The sequence below is a fragment of the Pelophylax lessonae genome (genome assembly GCF_965119305.1).
Source record: "Pelophylax lessonae genome assembly, chromosome: 3".
Classification (NCBI taxonomy): domain Eukaryota; kingdom Metazoa; phylum Chordata; class Amphibia; order Anura; family Ranidae; genus Pelophylax; species Pelophylax lessonae.
Window position 1 is genome coordinate 579,523,972 of NC_138770.1, and position 14,856 is coordinate 579,538,827.

The 14,856-nt window shown below is 44.5% G+C and overlaps 1 protein-coding gene across 3 annotated transcripts in view; it reads right to left on the minus strand.

Moving 5' to 3' along the window:
- PELI1 (pellino E3 ubiquitin protein ligase 1) overlaps nucleotides 1–14,856 on the minus strand; it is a 127,918-nt gene that overhangs the window by 77,815 nt on the left and 35,247 nt on the right. The window contains exon 1 of one of the 3 annotated variants that reach the window (XM_082250161.1): nucleotides 5,463–5,788. The exons of the other annotated variants lie outside the window; for them this stretch is intronic. The gene's annotated coding sequence lies outside the window, so the exon portion shown is untranslated. Of the gene's footprint in view, nucleotides 1–5,462; nucleotides 5,789–14,856 lie in introns of those variants that run through there. 3 annotated transcript variants of the gene reach the window in all.

A 14,856-nucleotide genomic window follows, 5' to 3' on the forward strand; every position in this document is an offset into this window, starting at 1 on the left:
ACACTATTCCTTCCACGGACACCATTCTTCCCACTTACACCATTCATGAAACACTATTCCTTCCACGGACACCATTCTTCCCACTTACACCATTCATGAAACACTATTCCTTCCACGGACATCATTCTTCCCACTTACACCATTCATGAAACACTATTCCTCCCACTTACACCATCCATGGGGCACTATTCCTCCCATTGATACCAACCATGGGGCACTATTCCTCCCACTGACACCATCCATGGGGCACTATTCCTCCCATTGATACCAACCATGGGGCACTATTCCTCCCATTGATACCAACCATGGGGCACTATTCCTCCCATTGATACCAACCATGGGGCACTATTCCTCCCATTGATACCAACCATGGGGCACTATTCCTCCCATTGATACCAACCATGGGGCACTATTCCTCCAATTGATACCAACCATGGGGCACTATTCCTCCCATTAATACCAACCATGGGGCACTATTCCTCCCATTGATACCAACCATGGGGCACTATTCCTCCCATTGATACCAAACATGGGGCACTATTCCTCCTATTGATACCAACCAGGAGGCATTATTCCCCTCATTGATACCAACCATGGGACACTATTCCTCCCATTGATACCAACCATGGGGCACTATTCCTCCCATTGATACCAACCATGGGGCACTATTCCTCCCATTGATACCAACCATGGGGCACTATTCCTCCCATTGATACCAAACATGGGGCACTATTCCCCCCATTCATATCAACCATGGGGCACTATTCCTCCCATTGATACCAAATGCGGCAATATTCTTGGTAAAACCTACAATGGGGCACTATTCCTCCCATTGATACCAACCATGGGGCACTATTCCTCCCATTGATACCAAACATGGGGCACTATTCCCCCCATTCATATCAACCATGGGGCACTATTCCTCCCATTGATACCAAATGCGGCAATATTCTTGGTAAAACCTACAATGGGGCACTATTCCTCCCATTGATACCAACCATGGGGCACTATTCTTCGTAAAACCTACAATGGGGCACTATTCCTCCTGTTAAAACTAAATGATGGGGCAGTTTTCCTCCCACCGATGCCAGGACAACTCACACTGGTCAGGGTCCAGTCCCCCTAAAGCCTGAAGGACAGTAAACTGGCCATTTGTTTACAAAGTTTGGAGACCCCTGTTCTACAGAGTAGATAGTCACAATTGTGTCTTTCAATCAAAGAAGCTCACAATTTAAATTTTCTACCACACTAATGCATTCACATTTGTGCCTTTCAATCAAAGAAGCTATTTTTGGAAGAAAGCCATTTAATCTAGGTTTTTGCATTTAGGGAGAAACCCCATACAAACAGGGTATACAAGGTTCACACTAGTGCGTTGTGGGATAACACATGTGATTTGCACAGAATAGCACCCCATTCCTGTACACATCACATGAGATATCTGTGTGGTGCGATTTGAGGCATACAAAATGGTGGAGGACCCTTTTCTCCCCACACCTGAATCGCATTTTATGGGTGTGAAACACCCATGCGATCCAATTCTGACCATAACACTGCATTTTGCGAGCTGTTTCGGGGTGTCATTAATCCAACAATGACACCCACAGCAGATTGTACTGACGCCGTGCAATTGCAATGCAGTGCGGCAAATGCACAGGATTCGTTGCGTTTCCCGCATCTTGTCAATGTGAACCAAGGCTAAATAATGTAGTGCCATTGGCAGGTTTTAAAATGTATGTATATTCTTTTTCACTTCCTGTCCTGAAGGTGCAACAGGAATGGAGATGAAATCTCTTCAAAGTGAGGGAAATTTTCATTTTAACAGCGGTCACCAGAACAGATGTCCCCACTGGAGCATTTCCCTTCACCACCTGTTTTTCCAGACAGCAGTAATAACCTGACAGGGCTTCCAAAACTTCCACACTGCACCCGAAAGGAAAAAAAAAAACATGTTTTTGATGCACAGCACATAGATTTTAAACACAGGATCCAGGGCCTTCCCATGTAATTAGAAAAAGGTGGTACATACAGCCTGATAACAAGAAGCCTGTCAAAATCCATGACAGGCAGCTGTTTGCACATCCATATGGTACTCACAGGCCACTTTATTAGGTACACCTGTTCAATTGCTTGGTAACACAAATTGCTAATCAGCCAATCACACGTCAGTAACTCAATGCATTTAGATATTGTGAAGACCACTTGCTTAAGTTCAAACCGAGCATCAGAATGAGGAGGGAAGGGGAGTTAGACAGGAGGCCAAGCCCCCCCACCAAAAAAATTTAAAGTCAGCATCTACAAATACTATAGGTACTGACTTTTAAAGCGGTGGTACAGCGCTGCACTTTTCCTTACCTGCAAGGTAAAGGGACTTACCTGAAAACAAAGTGTTCCAGCAATGCGATGTAATCGCTGGAGGAAGCGTCCATCGATACCCGGTCTTCCTTCCGGGCTCGCGGCTCTGGCCGGTCACTGCACACCGCTTTGAAGAAACGTCACGGGCAGCCGTTCCTTCAGAGCGCATGCGCCAGTGACGTAACTGGCTGCTGTACACTACCTATAGGTAAGCCTTAATAAAGGCTTAGCTATAGGTATAAACTTAAAGATGGAGGTTTACTTCCTCTTTAATATTAGGACACTTACTTGTCCTGGAATCCAGCAATGTTGGCACCCCAGCCGGTGTTTCCATCGGCTCTCGGTTACTGCCGCCGCCATTGCCTGCAAGGGAAAGCGGAAGTGAAGACTTGCGGCTTCACAGTTGGCTCCCTACTGCGCATGCGTGAAGCGCGCTGCACTTTTGAATGGGTTGGGGGAAGGAGGAAGGGGGGGCCGAACTTTCGGAGGACCTCGCCACAGCCAGGTCTCCTGAAAATGGGGACGGGTACCTGTCAAAAACAGGGCACCCCCCCCTCTGTTGGCACCCTTGGGGGGGGGGGGGGGGTGCCCTGTTTTTGACAGGTACCCGTCCCCATTTTCAGGAGACCTGGCTGTGGCGAGGGAGAGGAAGCAGATTAACGCTTTAGGGGCTTTGAATGTGACATGGTTGTTCGTCTGATATTTCAAAAACTGCTGATCCACTGGGATTTTTACGCACAACCATCTCTAAGGTTTACAGAGAATGTTTAGAAAAATATCCAGTGAGCGGCAGTTGTGTAGACAAAAATGCCTTGTTGATGTCAGAGGTCAGAATGGGCAGACTGGTATAAGATGATAGAAAGGCAACAGTAACTCAAATGACCATTTGTTACAACCAAAGTATGCAGAATACCATCTGTGGATGCACAACGCATCGAACCTTAAGGCAGATGGGCTACATCAGCATAAGACCGCACCGGGGGCCACTCCTGTCAGCCAAGAACCTGGAAACTGAGGCTACAATTCGCACAGGCTCACTAAAATTGGACAATTGAAGATAGGAAAAACGTTGCCTGATGAGTCTCGATTTTAGCTGCAACATTCAGATGGTAGGGTCAGAATTTGGCATAAACAACATGAAAGCATGGATCCATCCTGCCTTGTAGCAACAGTCCAGACTGGTGGTGGTGGTGTTATGGTGTGGGGAATATTTTCTTGACACACTTTGGGCCCCTTTGTGCCAATTGAACATTATTTCAACGCCACAGCCCTCCTGAGTATTGTTGCTGATCATGTCCATCCCTTTATGACTACAGTGTACCCATCTTCTGATGGCTCCTTCCAGCAGGATAATGCACCATGTCACAAAGCTCAGATCATCTCACCACTGGTTTCTTGAACATGACGATGAGTTCACTGTACTCCAATGGTCTCCACAGTCACCAGATCTCAATCCAATAGAGCACATTTGGGATGTGGTGGAATGGGAGATTCGCATCGTGGATGTGCAGCTGACAAATCTGCAGCAACTGTGTGATGCCATCATGTCAACATGGACCAAAATCTCTGAGGAATGTTTCCAACACCTTGTTAAATCTATGCTACAAAGAATTAAGGCAGTTCTTAAGGCAAAAGGGGGTCCAACCCGGTACTAGCAAGGTGTACCGAATAAAGTGGCTCGTGAGTGTAAGTCCCAAAGGTGTCCGAGGCACACATCCCTGTATACGAGTACCACTTGTACTGTCGCTGTGCATTTCAGCCGGTCATTGACTTTTGGCAGCAAACTGCAGGTACCACCCGTGGCTCCTGGGTGCCGAACTATGGTCTGTTTTCAAACTGTACATGTAAATGGTCCGTGTGCCCTAAAAAGCGCTGCTTCTACTACTGCAAAAACACAGAATCATCTGGGCATTTTCTGGAGTTTGAGAAAATGCCTATCATAGCCCATATCTCAACATACACAAACACAAGTGTACGGCTTTGCCTTCTTTCTAAAATTACTGCCCGATTTCACACCAGCGACAGGTGGAGAAGTGTAGGAAGGCCGTGGCACAGAAACCATCTGTCCAACATAGACACCAAGCAGCTGCTTGCTGGAACTACCATGAAGGAAGTCCTTAGCGCTCTATACAATATACAAAAAGCCCAAAAACCAGGGTTACACAAACGTTAGATTGTATCCATACCACAGAACCTTGATAATATATACAGTATGTACACACACACACACCTTTAAAAGACACCAGATTCCTTTTAAATGAATAGACAGGATGAAATGTATACAGTATCTCATTAAAATATATGAATAAGATCCAAACAATCCTTTTTCAAGGTGTTGCAATTTATACGTCAGTCGATAGAAACACATTTATTTCCCAATACATTTCCCTACTCACTTATAGCAGCTGACCTTTATTTAATAGAAGGAAGTTTACTTGTTTTCATACGAACACTCTGACAAGTATAGAGATAAGAGGACAACTTTACCATTTTTTTTTATTTGATGTTTGCTTCCTCTCATGCCCGATGTACTTTAAACAACTTGTTAAAGGGGGTTTCCACTTTCTTCATGGCATTTTTTTTTTTTGTCTAGCCAGCCTTGGAAAAACATACATTTTAAAGCAATTGCAAAGTTGGTGCCAGTCCGGCAGTTGTCCAGTTAGCACATCTAAATTGGTGAAAGGGTTACCCATACCTAAATGACACTGGGAAGCTTCTTTATAGCTATAGTGTGAAGATAGTCACAGGGATAGAATAGAATTGTTTCAATGTCTGGAAAAAAATATATAGTATCTCTTGAAATGGGCTTCCTTCAAGCAGACAAATATATTGGCACCCCATTAGCCAATATGTAAAGTACAAACAAGCACACTACATATAACGATTATATATATTATATACATATACACACACACACACACACACATACAGCAGAGGATTACAACAAGTAGAACTTGTACTGTCCAAACCAAACATCCCTTCCCCAGCTACAGAAACCCAGCTAGCCTTTCCAATCCTATGAGTAAATTAAAGCATTAAAGCAATTACAGCAGTAGCATTAACATCCCCATAAAGCAAACATTGAGAAAGGAATAGGGTTTCCGTACCTCGTTTCTATCCATAAAGGAAACAGCTTTGATTCGTACAGTGAAAAAATATCCAGGGAAAAAATGTAGCAATATCCTTTGGCAAACCTGCTGGCACACACAATATACTGATTGCCTGCTTTTCTTTTACTTATGTGTTTCGTGAGGCATGCTGACTCAGACGGGTGGGAAGGTGCTATGCAAAACAGGTAAACACCATGCTGCAACCAATAGGACAGGCTGCTGTCTGACTCATAGCTCATGAGCTTCCACACATTAATCCGTGGCTTCAAAAGGAAGAAAAGGAAGTGAAAGGATGCACGACTTTGCCAACAGCTTCTAACATACACCTCCTACATAGCACAGACAGAGCAGAGTGCTGATGGAAAGCAAGTCCCAGGAATACAAGCCTGTCTTTGTCATGTGATCCACAATCCAGACATCTCCAAGTGTCCATCTACAAACAGGGATCCATTTTCAAGTCTAAGCCAGATAAAAATGACTTGTATTTCCAAACAGGTAACGAGATTCTTCAGATAATAAACTATGATTAGAGGGGTTCTCCTATCTCAATTCGTTTCACTGTATCATCTGCCATTCCGATAGAGAATCAAAGTTTTATATACAATGACATTACAAAAGGTGGTCATATACAAAGCAATTGGGTACACTGAAAGGTATTCAGTCCCCCTACAGGGATACCTCCTCCAACACTGGGTGCGGGTCTCTAATGGTCGCTTCATAAAGTCCACTGTCAAGTACCGAAAGAAAAAAAGCCACTCTCCATTAAAGGGCCGTACACACTTGATGGAAATCGGACGAAATATCCTCCGATTTTTCTCTCTCTTGCTCAGCGTTCATTACCGTTTTTAGTTGACAGTGCATATTGTTCACAAAATTTCTCGTCTGTTTTTTTTTTTTTTTTTTTAAAACATTTGTTCCTAGACTTCCGGGTTGTCAGCAACTTCAGATCATGCACGGTCTTTCGTATCCGATTTTTCGCAGACGTACTGCATACACATTAAACGAAAATTGGTCGTCTGGGGACAGACGATAACAATTTTGGTGTTTGTTCCTCCGTTTTTTTTTCGTTGAAAATGTCGGCATCGGCTGCTGAAAGTTGTGTACACACTAGCCGAAAATCGTATGATTTTACCTCGGATGGGAATTTTCGGCAGATTTTCTACTAGTGTGTAGCCCACTTAAGCCAGCCATACATAGGTGGTGCGATTTTATGTCCTGCAACCACGGGTTACAAGAAAGAAAATTGTTTTGATTTCCCCATCAACATAGTGTTGATCGACAAATTCCTCCCGTGGAGCTATTGTTCTCCGAGTGGGGTGAGGGGTCATAGGGAGCCAGGAGAACACACAGTGATTACTGCTAGGAGCTATGGGAATAATCACATGAAAAATCCAACATGTTATGTTGGTTGTACTCAAGTCGATTGATGGATCGACTTTGGTACAATCAACCTGCCCATAGATGCTTCGAATCTCAGCTGATTCCTGTTGAACCGGCCAAGATTTGAATCATATGTGGCCAGCTTTAAAAGCCTTGTGTATGTTTACTGATCTACCTGTCCCATTTTTTATATTTTTAAAAATGGTACAATTCTCTCAGTTTAGGGCCCCTTTCACACTGTCCGTCCGTCGGACAGACTCCGTTTATCTCAGCGGGGGATCGATCCGCTGATCCCCCGCTGAGCAGGAGGATGACAGCTGTTCTCCGCGCTGTGTGCGGAGACACAGCTGTCAGTTCCCCATACATCCCTATGGGGGAATCGGATGGGAACGGACCGTCGGTCCATTCTCATCCGATCCGCTGGACGGATGGAAAATACGGTTTCCATCCGTCCAGATTTGACGGATCGGATGTCAGCGGACATGTCTCCGCTGACATCTGATGCCCCATAGGGATGTATGGGGTGACCGTTCAGATCCGCCAAAAAACGGACAGGCGGATCTGAACGGTCTGCCTGTGTGAAAGAGCCCTAAGAGATTTACAAATCATTGCGTTCGGTTTTACACAGTGCCCCCAATTTTTTTGGAATTAGGGTGGTAGAAAGAAAGATGATCAGGAGGTTACTAATCATACTGTGGTCAACAATATGAATGTTTTTCCATACAAAGCAAAATCATTGCATTATAGCACCGAATACCCTTGTGATAATCATTACCCAAGTATAAAATCCTACAAAGACCACATAAGTCATATGTTTAATAACTCAAAAAAGCTAATTTTATTCATTCATAGCCTACATATTATATTTGTATAGTTTGAATCTGAGGTGACATGAATGTTGATAACAGATTCAAAGTTTATAATGTCGTTTATACATTTCAATGGCTTTGTCGCTGTATATACTTCTCATGCACATCACACAAACCGTCTCAGTATAAGCTATGTAATTATGTTGTTTATGATGTATGGTAGAGAGGGTGTGGAGGTTTACACCAAATTACAGAATGATCCTGTATTGCCTACTACAGTAAGGAATTTCTTTAAAGGGCAACTCCACTTTCATAGCAAATAAAGTATAGCAAAAATTAATAATAATAAAGCATATCCAATTGCTACACAAGTCATATTGTATTTGAATGTTATTAAAAATTACCTTTCCCTTTCAATCTACAGTGCTGTAAGTTTCTGTAAAATGCTATTTGGCTACCTGGAGGCATTCTATACACAGAGAGGGTACAGAACCTCCCCCAGAAATGTAGTTTCCTGCTTGTGTGATTGGCTCACTGATTTTCTCGGAAGTTGACATTAAGGCTCCGTTCATACCTGGGCGATCTGAATCGTGGGCGGAATTGCTGCAATTCTGCCCGCGATTTAAAAATCGTGAAAATTCTCCGGATACACCCCAATCGCACCCTGATAAATAGCGCTGAAATCCTGCCAAATCACAATGCGCGATGCTGTCGCTCAAAAGAAGCTCTTGCTCCTTTTTTAAGTGATTTCAGCGCGATTTAACAGTTGCGTTGCCATTAAGAAGTAATGGCATCACATAAGTGTCCCGTGATTGGAATTGCAGCGATTCCGCCAGCAATCCTGGATCGCTCAGGTATGAATGAAGCCTTAGATACAAGTCAGATATTGGGCATCCCCTCATCAAAAATTACATTTTTGGTGAGATACTCCCAAAGGGAAAAATGACTTTTAAAGAGATGCACACCCTGACACTTCTTCATTAGTGCCCTAAAAGATGAGCAGCGGATTGTTAATTATAAAACCATTCCCATACACATTCACTCTATACATGGATACAGACAAACAGGGATTTCCTCAGAATAACAAAAGGAAGGAATCTGCAACAAAGTTTGGTAAAATCCTTGCAATGTACATAGATCACCCTAAGTGCCGGTTCACACTACCGTGGCACTACTTCGGGGGAGACCTGTGAAGTCGCGTGCACCACGACTTTGGCGCGATCTGCACGGACTTATAATAATAATAATAACATATAATGAATGTCAATTCAAGTCGCTCCGATGTCGCCCCGAAGTAGTACAGGAACTATTTTCTAAGTCGGAGTGACTTGAGTCGCTCCTAGTAGAACGGTTCCCATAGCACTGAATGGACTGCGACTTGTCAGGCTGACCAGTCGCCTGACAAGTCGCGGTAGTGTGAATGGGCACTGAGGGGAATGTTTTCTCAACAAAAGGAGAGTTAGCCTCGGTTCACGCTATGAACCACATGTGACACGTACAGGAACCGGACTGCATTCCTGTTCAATTCACATGCGATTCAGTGCGGTGCGATATGAACCCATTTATTTTGAATGGGCTCAAATCAAACCACATCACACCAAAGTCATGCATGCACCAATTTTGTAAACCACACTTCAACCAGTACTTTTGTATCATGTGATTCGGTGAAGGCAAATGCACTGTGTTTGCGACCTGTGTTTGGCGTGTTAAGATTGTACTGATACCCACTGCAGATCACAAGTGCAGTACGATTTAAATGCAGTGCAGGAAATGCGACACAGACAACGGGAGTTCCTGCACCACATTCATGTGAACCTAGGCTTACTCTTTAAGGGCCTGTTCACAACAGATGCGATCCATTGCCTTTTCTGCATCAAAAAATACAAGTCAGTTCCAATGCAGAAAAAAAAAAAAAAGTACAACATGCAGCATTTTTTCTACCCCCAAGACACACACACTGTCTTCAGTGGACAATGAAGGAGAAGCAGAACACTGATGAGGTTGTTTCTTCTCCTCCTTCCCAGCATGCTCCTTGTTAGCACATGTGCACTGCAGCTCAGATAAGCCTCATTGGCTCCTAGTACAAGCCTTTTATTTCCAAGCCTGAGATACACAATGACATCACTGCTATTTTTAGAACTGCATCAACTTCATCTTTAACATCAGCATATTATCTTATCATTTAATCTGTGACGTAAATATGAATACAGCTAAAAAGTACCTTCCATCCAGGAAGAGATAAGGAAAAAAAACGTTGCAACAAGTTTAAAGCTTCCCATATATCAGAATATGAATGCTGGATTCGCCAAGCTTATCAGCTATGATATTTATGTCACCTTCAAACACTCTCTGTGCGTCTTATAATAAGGTATTAATAGGTTAACTGACAAATTTTCTATCCCAGCCATTAGCCGGTTGCAACGTAAATTCACTTTTGGCAAAATAAAAATGGTGCAGTAATCTGGAGTACTCTGCACCACATTCACATTTTCCTATGTTTTGGCTCTTTAATAACACTGGTAGTATAAAAAATAAAGGTTGACCCTGCCAGAAGTCCAGTGAGCTCCTAACATCCTGTGCACTGCTGCACAGAAATCCTAAACTGCCCAGCTCACCTCTGTGGACTACAGAAAACCTACACATATGTTACAGCAATGAGGAGGGGGGTTGGTATTTGGTAGTCTTAACATCACTTCCTGTCCTAGGGTGACAACGCTGCTCTTTCATACATACAGGAATAGTGAATGTTGACATCCTAGGTTAGGAAGAGCATTATACAAAGACAAGGAGAACTCACGGCTCCAGGTGAATCAGGAAGCCTGGTGATATACAGGTGCACGCCTTGGCTCGCATCCGCAGTAGGGCTGCACGATATTGGGGGAAAAAAGTACATTGCGATATTTGGTTTTCAACGATATATATCGCAATATTTCTCTGGGTGGAATGCAGAAGACACCGACAGTGTGGATTAGGCAGAGTCGGGACTCACAGTGGTGATAGGAGGTAGAAGAAGTTAGAACACAGCCCGACATGAGTGGAGCAGCCACAGCTCCTCACTGTTGTCCTATCTGGAGCTCAGGATCAGATGATGACCCGTCAGGCACAGGGTCCCGCCCACTGGCGGGTGGAAGGGTCGGTACAGGACCACCTTGTCCACCCGGGGGGTTTTGATCAGCTCTGCGAACTCCATAGCGGACACCGGAGGATCCCCGTCACCGTCCTCTCATCACCGGTACTACACCTGACACAGCGCTCCCCCTCCCTCACCGGAGACGAGTTTCCCCTTGCTTTCGGCTGTGATCCCAGCTCTGCCTCTAGTCTCCTGCTGACCATTACTCCGCCCATTGTCTCTCCATTGACTCTTTACAACACATTACAGCCTGATCCCGCCCCCGTGCACGCCCCTGATGCAGCCAGGAGAGACAATGGGCGGAGTAATGGTCGGCTGGACACTAGAGGCAGAGCTGGGAGGGCTGGATTGCATCAGGCTGGAGGGGCGGAGTTCCGATCACAGCCGAAAGGAAGGGGAAACTGGTTTGTGTCGGCTGCCTGCACAATATCGTGTCTTCGGTGATATGAATATCGCCCACGCCCGCAGAACGATAGTCAATATCACATCGACTATCGTTCAGCCCTACTCTGCAGACAATCAATGTAGAAGAAATGGCTGCACTCCAAGTATAATCAAGATTCAGGTTTATTGACCGAACATCCCAATGTGGCAAACAGGTAGACGCGTTTGACACACTAGTATGTGTGCTTTACTAGTGTGTGAAACGCGTCTACCTGTTTGCCACATTGGGATGTTCGGTCAATAAACCTGAATCTTGATTATACTTGGAGTGCAGCCATTTCTTCTACAATGATAGGAAGTGCATTACTGGCAGTCTGGCAGAATTGCCAAGTAAAAATAGGGGGAAAAAAGTCCAAAAAGAAAAAAAGAAAAAAACAAATACTGACACCACATTTAGGCTACGTTCACATGTGGGCGTAGCAGATCACAGGCAGAATAACCGCGATTCTGCCCGTGATCCAGAATAATTGCAAATCGCGGGATGCCTGTGCGATGCCCGTGATTTGCAATGGTACCCCAAATCGGTAACATCACGCAAACAGAATCGCGGGACGCATGACGCACAAAAGAAGCTCTTGTACCTTTTTGGGCGTCATGCGTCCCACGATTCTGTTTGTGCGGTTACCGCAATTCGGCAGGCGGAAATCGCGGCAACATCGCACAGCGTTTGGGGTGCCGTTGTAAATCACGTGCATCGCACAGGCGTCCCGCGATTTGCAATGATTCCGGATCGTGGGCAGAATCGCGGGGATTCTGCCCATGATCTGCTACGCCCACATGTGAACGTAGCCTTAAGAACTGGTAAGCTGCAATTAAATCTTTGTTATTGTATTCAGATACACTTTAAGGATGTGAGATGAATTAGATCAAAGCAGCCTGTGTGCACACAACACTTCCACTGAGCAATCATTAGTAGGAACAACCGCTGTATGATCATGCAAATTATTATCAGGTATAGAGCTGTGGGCAGGTTTATTGGTGCTCTTACAGCACACTAAAGCCCCGTACACACGTACCGATCGTCGGCCGAACGATCGGCCGTCTTTTGTACAGGGCTGTCATGTCTGTTGAAAACTGCAAAAGACTGCACACGAATTTTGTCGGCCAACAACAGCCGACTGCAGAAGTGATGTCATGTGATGGTTAACTTTCTGTGTGTTTTTTCTTTTCTGAGCATGCCCAGTCTTTCAAATCTGCTGATTGTCGGCCGAATTCTGTACTGACTGGCGAACAATCGGCCGTTCTGGTGTTGGCCAACAAAAATTTTAATGTCTACAAGACAGATTCTTTTCGGCCGAAAGTGCGCTGTCAGGAGCATCATACTAACAAGCCTACAATCGGCGGATCGGTCGTCGGCCGAATATTTACAGCCGACAATCGGTACGTGTGTACGGGGCTTTACAATGCTTCATTGATCCAGGAAATTGAGGAAAAATCCACTGGTGGCAGAGGCACATTGTCCAGACATGGTCCTGGCAGCCTGTAAAATTCTAGAAGAGACTGACAGCTGCTGCCGCCGGATGGGGCTGCACAGAACACGGAGCGAAGCTAATGTTTAGGGCAGTATAGTGCCTGAAATGCAAACAGTCTGTGTTCCAGGTGCACATTACACTAACTTTTACTGCCCTCACACATTAAAATCACCATTTTTTTCTTTCAAGTTACTTGAAGCCTCCAAAACATTATACATTTTCTAAACACAGAGGTCCTGTATAATAAAAATCATGGTCACCCTTCAAACTGAAAACAGGAAGAACAGGTTTTTTTTTTCAACCTATGTAAAAAAATGCCCTGGTCATGAAAAGGGTAAAACCTCCTGGAGCTTAAGCGGTTAAGGGTCCCATCACTTTTGAGAAATAGAGATGCATGGAGCATCCGTTCAGATCTGCCTGAAAAACTACTGACAGGTGGATCTGAACAGTCCGCAAGTGTGAAAGGGGCCTTTGAGAAAATGTTTTAAAGAGAAGAGAAATCTAAGATTTCATGGCTGACAGTGGAGACAGGTGCCTTTAGGACAAGACATGAGATGAAACTCCACAGCTGGGACCCTAAATGCAATAAAAGCTTGGCAGAGGCTCCAACCATTCCCCACAATACCCGGAAGTAAAATGGTTTGGCTGGCATTCCAAAAGACAGATCTCTAATGAGGATAAACAATTCCTGCACAGCCTGATCACAAACATTTTCCAGTATAACAAGTATGCATATTGTTTAAAAAAAAAAAAAAAGCTAGTAAAAATATAAAATCTGAGAGCCTTTAAATCTTTACTTTATTTTTTTCTTTCTGGTGGTCCAATTACTTTTGCTGCCAAAGTAAGAAGGAAAAACCCACGTACAATAGCTCTCTTCCAATGAAAGAAAAGTCACTGTGTCCCCAGAACAAATCTGTACATGGACTTGTTGTTGGCAGGAAGCCATGTACAGAAGCCAATACAAATCGTGCTAAGAATGTCTTTCTAATCCTGAAATATGAACAATTGATCTGAAAATGAGGCGGTTTTGTGATTCTTTGACCTAGTTACCGAGCAATACAAATCAGAAAATGAGACAGAAGATATGGAGCCTGAACATGAGATCTGACAATGTCACTGCCTCGTGCAGGGCTGGAGGAAGCCATGGAAAAGCTTACAGAATACATTGACAGTAATATAGGAATACATGTGCAAATCTCTGACCTCAAACATTGTGCGGGCTCAACATGGGTCATAGAAATACAAGGATGTGACAAGAGTTGTAAAAAATTGCTGGATATCCTGCCACGTCATCTCCAGGTACAATATTGCCAATCTCTTCATGGGCATTTTCAGAAGAACTTCAGCAAACCTTACATGAAACTGAACTCCAGGCACGTAGAAAAGACAAATTAATGCCGTTTGTAGTAACCACTTAAGCCCCAAGCCTATTTTTTACACTTTTTGTTTACAAGTTAAAATCAGTATTTTTTGCTAGAAAACTACTTAGAACCCCCAAACATTATATATATATATATATATTTTTTTTTTTTAGTAAAGACTCTGGAGAATAAAATGGCGGTCATTGCAATATTTTTTGTCACGTGGTATTTGCGCAGCGGTCTTTCAAACGCCATTATTTTGGAAAAATTACGAAAAATCACATTTCACTGCATTTTTGAATACTGTCACTTTTTGAATCTGCCGCCTTTAGCAGCACGCCGCCTCCGGGTTACGTCATCGGAGACCCGATCGAAGCCGCATCCGGCTTAGATCGGGACTCCAGTCAGCTGGCGGACGCGCTGGCTGGTTGCTCGGGTCTCCCGGTGGGACAGGAGACCCGGGCAGAGCCACGGAAGGCGGCGGGAGGGGGGGGGGGGGGACGTCCCCTCCCGCTTGCCGGGGTAACGATGGAGCGGCTCCCGAGCCGCATCAGTTGTTACCCCTGGAAAGCTGACCGCTGGCTCTAAACAATGGTACCAGGATGCTGAGCTAGAGGCATCATCCCAGTACAACCACGTACATCACCAGTACAACTAAGACCCCGTTTACACTGGTCGCCTGACAGGTCGCCGTAGGTCGTCTGCCATAGAGAAGCTGTGGACCCGTTCTAATAGGAGCGACACAAGTCGCTCCGACTTAGAAAAAGGGTCCGGAGCTTCTTTGGGGCGAGCTGG